The sequence below is a fragment of the Anabrus simplex genome, chromosome 8 (assembly GCF_040414725.1).
Source record: "Anabrus simplex isolate iqAnaSimp1 chromosome 8, ASM4041472v1, whole genome shotgun sequence".
Taxonomy (NCBI): Eukaryota; Metazoa; Arthropoda; class Insecta; order Orthoptera; family Tettigoniidae; genus Anabrus; species Anabrus simplex.
The window spans coordinates 224,504,934-224,514,204 of record NC_090272.1 but is presented as its reverse complement, the minus strand read 5'-3'; positions in this window follow the sequence as shown (position 1 = coordinate 224,514,204).

The window sequence follows — 9,271 nt, the reverse complement described above, 5'->3', positions numbered from 1 at the left end:
GGGTCCGCTTATGTTCTGCCATTGAGACGTAGTCTTATAATAATCCACTGGGAGTTCTCGAACAGCACTGCGAGTATGCTCATTTGCCGTCGGCACACTCGTTCGAAGGCCAGCCCAGAACTGCGGAAAACCTCTTTACTCATCACCGGTAAAGTTTCCGTTATACGGTAGAAGCTACTATTGTTATAAAGCACCAGTGAGGTTCAAACTCACCACCTCTAACAGCTGCACGGTCCACTCTGCTCAGCCAACTCGCAGATACAGTAGGGTATAAATATACACTCCCCGAAAAAAAAAAAAAAAAAACTACGTATTTTAGACAAAACTTAATATTAGTCCATTTGAAACCTCATAAAAATCAAATATTGTGTCATTATAATAATATGGCAATATATCGTACGTTAATTAGCCCATTTGAGAACTTTCTGCACAATACTGATAAACATTATTGATCGTGACAATCGCAACAGTCCACCAACACGAATTTGGAAAGGGAAACTTGGAGTATGAAGTCCATTCGTCCACATGTTTTGACTCATTTCCATTGCGTCAGTAACGGGTATTACTACCTCTAGCCGCAGTTACAGCTGTGATGCCATTTGCCTTGTGTGGTACCTAATCGTTACACCCTGTCTAGCTGTATATTATTAATTAATGTCACCGCTGGATACCGTGGTTCAAGTCCCGCTCACTCCATGTGAGATTTGTGCGGGATAAAGTAGAGGCGCGCAGGATTTTTTTCGGTGTCCGGACATTTCGTACCACGGACATTCCGTACCACTTGATTTTTGAGGACATTTCGTACCACCTAGGTCGTTATCTACCTGCGAACGGTTTTCCCATAATCTCCAAATATTTACGTCAGGACAATCCGTACCACTTGATGTCAAATTGGAATTCCATGTCCACGCCAGCGGGCGTAATGAGCCTGACATAAACACTTTACAAATCAGAAACAAAAATAATTTACAACATTTATTGAAGAAAACTTCTATACCGTAATACCGTAATAATAGTCCTTTAAACTATACTTATAACTTATTCTTCCTTTCCTCCCACGTTTTCCCACGAACTGCGTCGCACGTGTGGATTTGGCCCTGTTCTACGGCCGGATGCCCTTCTTGACGCCAACCCTATATGGAGGGATGTAATCACTATTGCGTGTTTCTGTTGTGGTTGGTAGTGTGGTATGTTGTCTGCATATGAGGAAAAGAGTGTTGGGACGGAAATATACACCCAGTCCCCGGGTCAGAAGAATTAATCAGAAGCGATTAAAATCGCCGACCCGGCCGGGAATCGAACGCGGGTCCCTCTGAACCGAAGGCCAGTACGCTGACCATTCAGCCAACGAGTCAGACTATACTTATCACTTATGTTAACGTAAATAGGCCCTATTATCACAAGAAAGTAGAATTTTTGAAGCATAAATCCTAAAACAGAACAATGCAATAGAAATACACATCGAGTTCGGGCGCAATGTGCCTGACGAGCATAAGGATGGATAGCATTACCATTATTGCGAATATTTATAAACTCCTGCATTATTTCATTATCAAGTAAGTAAAATAAAAGATTCTGATGAACTGGCCGATATGAGCTTGAAGGTCACGGGGAAATAGGATACTACTGAAAGGTGGAAGTCGCTCGTATATAGCCCCACCAGCGAATGACGAATACAAGATGAGAATTAACACGTGTGTCAGTCAGATCAGTTGAACTTGACGGAAGGTTAACACCAGTAGTGGTCACACAGTGCGGAAGCTTCTGCGCCAGTAGTGAACAATGAATATACATATGAATTACATTCTTTAGGATATTGTTTATACTTCGCAATATTTTCCACTCTTTCAAGTGGCACGGAATGTCCTCTCCTAAATATTTTAAAGTCATCGGCTGATATTTCGCAGGTAATCAGACGGTCAAGTGGTACGAAATGTCCGGTGGTACGAAATGTCCTAGAACCTTTTTTTTTTTTTTTTTCTTTCAGGTACTCCGGTTTTCCCTGTCATCTTTCATTCCAGCAACACTCTCCAATATCATTTCATTTCATCTGTCAGTCGTTAATCATTGCCCCAGAGGAGTGTGACAGGCTTCTGCAGCCGGCACATTTCCTATCCTCGCCGCTAGATGGAGGCTTCATTCATTCCATTCCTGAGCCGGTCGAATGACTGGAAACAGGCTGTGGATTTTCATTTTCATTGTCACAGTGTATTTGATGCCGACGAAATTTCAGTACCAGTAATTACAATGACTGGTTTCTTATAGCAACACCGAATCCATTGCTCCTGTATAGGCAAATAATGGGCTTGTAACTTAATTAAGGCCACGATCTCTTCCTTCCCAGTCCTAACTTGTCCCATCCTACCGTCGCCACTGGTGCGACGTAAAACCAATAGAAAAATGGATATGATCATTTCTTCCTATTTTACTTCTTGAGACAGCAATTTATAGGTTTCTTCTTTCTTTCTTTCATTCATTCTTCTTAATCTGTTTACCCTCCAGGGTTGGCTTTTCCCTCGGACTCAGCGAGGGATCCGTCCTCGATCGCCTCAAGGGCAGTGTTCTGGAGCGTGAGACTTTTGGGTTGGGGATACAACTGGGGAGGAGGGACAGTAACTCGCCCATGCGGCCTCACCTGCTATGCTGAACAGGAGCCTTGTAGAGGGATGGGAAAATTGGAAGGCATAGATAGGGAAGAGGGAAGGAAGTGGCCGTGGCCTTAAGTTAGGTACCATCCCGGCATTTGCCTGGAGACGTGGGAAACCACGGAAAACCACTTCCAGGATGGCTGAGGTGAGAATCGAACTCATTTGACCTCCCGAGACTGAGTGGACCCCGTTCCAGCCCTCGTACCACTTTTCAAATTTCGTGGCAGAGCCGGCAATCGAACCCTGGCCTCCGGGGGTGGCAGCTAATCACACTAACTACTAAACCACAGAGGCGGACGAATCTGATTTTCGCACTTTTTAATTTTAAAACTGTTGCAGTAGCGTAGAGATCAGCCGATGTGTGGTGGTGGTGATTATTGTTTTAAGAGGAAGTACAACCAGCCTACAAAATACTGACAGAACATAATGAGCGTGCACTGATACGAGTGATTTATGTTAATATTCAGATAACAGTAGTCCGCCTCTGTGGTGTAGTGGTTAGCGTGATTAGCTGCCACCCCCGGAGGTGCGGGTTCATTCCCGGCTCTGCCACGAAATTTGAAAAGTGGTACGAGGGCTGGAGCGGGGTCCACTCCGCCCCGTGAGGTCAACTGAGTAGAGGTGGGTTCGATTCCCACCTCAGCCATCCTCGAAGTGGTTTTCCGTGGTTTCCCACTCCTCCTCCAGGCGAATGCCGGGATCGTACCTAACTTAAGGCCACGGCCGCTTCCTTCCCTCCTCCTTGCCCATCCCTTCCAATCTTCCCATCCCTCCCCAAGGCTCCTGTTCAGCTGAGCAGGTGAGGCCGCCTGGGCGAGGTACTGGTCATTCTCCCCAGTTGTATCCCCCGACCAAGAGTCTGAAGCTCCAGGACACTGCCCTTGAGGCGGTAGAGGTGGGATCCCTCGCCGAGTCCGAGGAAAAAATCGAACCTGGAGGGTAAACAGATGATGATGATGATGATGATGATGATGATGATGATTCAGATAACAGTACACTACAAAATCTTACATCAAAATACAGAACAGGAACAATACGAACAAAATCAACAGTTTTACAGTGAATTCTATTTACTTCAGTTTACAGTTTAAATCCAATTTTCGAGGCTTGTTAGAAAGTGGATTCAATAGATCTGTTGATTTTACAAGATTATATTTCTAAATGTTTGTTTAGTTTATTGTCAGTTTGCTTATTTTCTTTTTGCGAAAATTCCACGGGGAGGGGTCTAACCCCCAGTAATCCCCTCCTGGCTACGCCCCTGAACTGTTGATTTGACAGGAACAATGGCACCAGAATATTTTCTATGAAATATTTGTATGCAAGAAGGATTCGACATTTTTTGAGGTATCATAAATTAAACAAATCTAGTATAGTGTGCACCTCATCATATTATAAAAGCTTCCTTGAAACAGAGTCATGACCGAGCACGATAGCTGCAGTCGCTTAAGTGCGGCCAGTATCCAGTATTCGGGAGGTAGTGGGTTCGAACCCCACTGTTGGCAGCCTTGAAGATGGTTTTCCGTGGTTTCCTATTTTCAAACCAGCTACGGACGCTTCCTTCCCAGTCCTAACCCTTTCCTGTCCCATCGTCGCCATAAGACATATCTGTGCCGGTGCGACCACTTCACGTACTAAACCACCCCGGAGCGAAAGCCGTGTGATATTGGCCGAGGAGTTAGCACTGACCTAGGTTACTCTTCGTGACGGAATTGTGCCGAACAAAGACCTTTCCGAAGGCGGTAAATTAAACATTGCACAACTTGAAACGAGATACCGTCCAAGCATTAATCTGAAGCAAGGATTAACAACCACCCGGCTTTGTATTCGTTTTAATTATGTGCAGCTACCTTTTTTTTTTCTTTTTTTTTAATGTCCCGTCTAGAAAGCCAAGAATGACGGCCGACGGGATTCGTCGTGCTGACCACACGACACGTCATAATCTGTAGGCCTTTGGACTGAGCAGCGGTCGCTTGGAAGGCCATGGCCCCTCGGGGCTGCTGTGCCATGGGGTTTGGTTTTTTATCGTTCGTTCGTTCGTAATCGGTTTACCCTCCAGGGTCGGTTTTTCCCTCGGACTCAGCGAGGGATCCCACCTCTACCGCCTCAAGGGCAGTGTCCTGGAGATTCAGACTTTGGGTCGGGGATACAACTGGGGAGAATGACCAGTACCTCGCCCAGGCGGCCTCACCTGCTATGCTGAACAGGGGCCCTGTGGAGGGATGGGAATATTGGATAGGACAGGCAAGGAAGAGGGAAGGAAGCGGCCGTGGCCTTAAGTTAGGTACCATCCCGGCATTTGCCTGGAGGAGAAGTGGGAAACCACGGAAAACCACTTCCAGGATGGCTGAGGTGGGAATCGAACCCACCTCTACTCAGTTGACCTCCCGAGGCTGACTGGACCCGGTTCCAGCCCTCGTACCACTTTTCAAATTTCGTGGCAGAGCCGGGAATCGAACCCGGACCTCCGGGGGTGGCAGCTAATCACGCTAACCACTACACCACAGAGGCGGCTGTGGTTTTTTTATATCCAGTATTATTCCGTGACAAAATCCCTGTCATAACACTTTCGATTAGGACTTATTTGAAAGCATCTGAAAGCATCGTAAACAGGTAAACACACGACTTAGCTTGAAGACGTCCGACTCGTTGGCTGAATGGTCAGCGTATTGGACTTCGGTTCAGAGGGTCCCGGGTTCGATTTCCGGCCGGGTCGAGGATTTTAACCTTCGATGCTTAATTCCATTGCCCCGGGGCCTGGGTGTTTGTGCTGTCGCCAACATGCCTGCAACTCACACACCACACATAACACTATCTTCCAACACAATAACACGTAGTTACCTGCACAAGGCAGATGCTGCCCACCCTCATCGGAGGGTCTGCCTTACAAGGGCTGCATTCGGCTAGAAATAGCCACCCGAAATTATTAATACCTTGAGGACATACTCACATGTCTGTAATGTTTACAGTCACAATTTACTCTGTCAGTGACGCAACAACAAGAATTATCTTAAAAAGTTCAACTTCGGATTAAAACTTAATACACCAGGCGAGTTGGCCGTGCGGTTATGGGCGCGCAGCTGTGAGCTTGGATCCGGGAGATAGTGGGTTCGAACCCCACTGTCGGCAGCCCTGAAGATGGTTTTCTGTGGTTTCCCATTTTCACACCAGGCAAATGCAGGGGCTTTACCTTACCTAAGGCCACGGCCACTTCCTTCCCAATCCTAGCCTTTCCCTATCCCATTGTCGCCATAAGACCTTCCTGTGTCGTAAAGCAACTAGAAAAAAACACATAACACTAGATCAACAATGATCTTTTTTCTTCCAAAATGTCAAAACATCGATACCTTTTCTGTACTTTTGGAAATCACTCAGTTCTTTGCCATTCCAGGAAGCAATACGTACTCCTACTAAACGAAGTATATACTGCAGGAAATCAATTCATCTCTTCATTCTACAATAGGTTCTACTGGCAAATAAATGCAGCTTCAAAGAAGAGAGTTACAGCAAGAACTGAACATTCATTTAAGGTATCAGCAGTTAAACTGTGCACAAGGTTGGTGTTATCTATAATCTTTGATTCATTCATTCAATCAATCAATCAATCAATCAATCAATCAATCAATCAATCAATCAATCAATCAATCAATCAATCAATCAATCAATCAATCAATCAATCAATCAATCAATCAATCAATCAATCAATCAATCAATCAATCAATCAATCAATCACTACTGATCTGCACTTAGGGCAGCCGCCCGGGTGGCAGATTCCCTATCTCTTGTTTTCCTAGCCCTTCCTTAAATGATTGCAAAGAAATTGGAAATTTATTGAACATCTCCCGTGGTAAGTTATTTCAGTCCTTAACTCCCCTTCCTAGAAATTAATATTTGCCCCAATTTGTCCTCTTGAATTCCAATTTTATCTTCATATTGTGATATTTCCTACTTTTAAAGACACCACTCAAACTTATTCGTCTACTGATGTCATTCCACGCCATCTCTCCACTGACAGCCCGGAACATACCACGTAGTCGAGCAGCTCGTCTTCTTTCTCCCAAGTCTTCCCAGCCCAAACTTTGCAACATTTTTGCAACGCTACTCTTTTGTCGAAATCACCCAGAACAAATCGAGCTGTTTGTCTTTGGATTTTTCCAGTTCTTGAATCAAGTAATCCTGGTGAGGGTCCCATACACTGGAACCATACTCTACTTGGGGTCTTACCAGAGACTTATAAGCCCTCTCCTTTACATCCTTACTACAATCCCTAAATACCCTCATAACCATGTGCAGAGATCTGTACCCTTTATTTACAATCCCATTTTTGTGATTATTCCAATGAAGATCCTTCCTTATATTAACACCTAGGTACTTACAGTGATCCCCAAGAGGAACTTTCACTCCATCAACGCAGTTTTTAAAACTGAAAGGACTAGAAAGGACTAGAAAATAGATCTCAGAGAATTAGGCTAGGTGAAGCTTTATCTGACCTTGTAATAATTAAGAGGGGAGTTCCTCAAGGCAGTATTATCGGACCTTTATGTTTTCTTATATATATAAATGATATGAGTAAAGGAGTGGAATCGGAGGTAAGGCTTTTTGCGGATGATGCTATTCTCTATAGAGTGATAAATAAGTTACAAGATTGTGAGCAACTGCAGCGTGACCTCGAAAATGTTGTGAGATGGACAGCAGGCAATGGTATGATGATAAACGGAGTTAAAAGTCAGGTTGTGAGTTTCACAAATAGGAAAAGTCCTCTCAATTTTAATTACTGCGTTGATGGGGTGAAAGTTCCTTTTGGGGATCATTGTAAGTATCTAGGTGTTAATATAAGGAAAGATCTTCATTGGGGTAATCACATAAATGGAATTGTAAATAAAGGGTACAGATCTCTGCACATGGTTATGAGGGTGTTTAGGGGTTGTAGTAAGGATGTAAAGGAGAAGGCATGTAAGTCTCTGGTAAGACCCCAACTAGAGTATGGTTCCAGTGTATGGGACCCTCACCAGGATTACCTGATTCAAGAACTGGAAAAAATCCAAAGAAAAGTAGCTCGATTTGTTCTGGGTGATTTCCGACAAAAGAGTAGCGTTACAAAAATGTTGCAATGTTTGGGTTGGGAAGAATTGAGAGAAAGAAGAAGAGCTGCTCGACTAAGTGGTATGTTCCGAGCTGTCTGTGGAGAGTTGGCGTGGAATGACATTAGTAGACGAATAAGTTTGAATGGCGTTTATAAAAGTAGGAAAGATCACAATATGAAGATAAAGTTGGAATTCAAGAGGACAAACTGGGGCAAATATTCATTTATAGGAAGGGGAGTTAGGGATTGGAATAACTTACCAAGGGAGACGTTCAATAAATTTCCAATTTCTTTGAAATCATTTAGGAAAAGGCTAGGAAAGCAACAGATAGGGAATCTGCCACCTGGGCGACTGCCCTAAATGCAGATCAGTATTGATTGATTGATTGATTGATTGATTGATTCCTATTTGTGAAACTCACTACCTGACTTTTAACCCCGTTTATCATCATACCATTGATTGCTGTCCATCTCACAACATTTTCGAGGTAGTTTTGCAGTTGCTCACAATCTTGTAACTTATTTACTGCTCTGTACAGAAAACCATCATCTGCAAAACGCCTTACTTGTGATTCCACTTCTTTACTCATATCATTCGTATATACAGTATAAGAAAACATGAAGGTCCAATAAAACTGCCTTGAAGAATTCTCCTCTTAATTTACAGGGACAGATAAAGCTTCACCTATTCTAATTCTCTGAGTTCTATTTTCTAGGAACATAGCCACCCATTCAGTCACTCTTTTGCCAAGTCCAATTGCACTCATTTTTGCCAGTTGTCTCCCTTGATCTATCCTATCAAATGCCTTAGATAGGTTAATCGCGATACAGTCCATTTGACCTCTGAATCCAGGATATCTGCTATATCTTCCTGAAATCCTACAAGTTGAGCTTCAGTGGAATAACCTTTCCTAAACTCAAATTGCCTTCTATCAAACCAGTGGGATAGGACTGTTTATCTGGAATGCTATTGCAATTAACATTGTTTCTGTTGGGCACGTAAATGAGCAAATGATGTGGGTAAAATTTTCAGTGGAGGAATTAGGACGAGAAACATGTCTAATTTAATCAGAAATAATACTTTTCCAAAGCTTATATATATTTCATGTCAAACTTACTGGCCTGTCATTTTCAGCTTTACGTCTATCACTTTTTCCTTTATACAGAGGGGCTACTATATCAACTCTCCATTAATTTGGTATAGCTCCTTCATGCAAACAATAATCAAATAAGTACTTTAGATATGGTACTATATCCCAACCCATTGTCTGTAGTATATGCCCCGAAACCTTATCAATTCCAGCTGCTCTTCTAGTTTTCAACTTTTATATCTTTAAATGTCATTGTTATCATAGGTAAATTTTAATACTTCTTTAGTGTCAATCACCTCCTCTATCTGGACATTATCCTTGTAACCAACAATCTTTACATTCTGCTGACTGAATACTTCTGCCTTTTTAAGATCCTCGCATACACACTCCCCTGGTTCATTAATGATTCCTGGAATGTCATCTTGGAACCTGTTTCTGCCTTAAAGTACCTA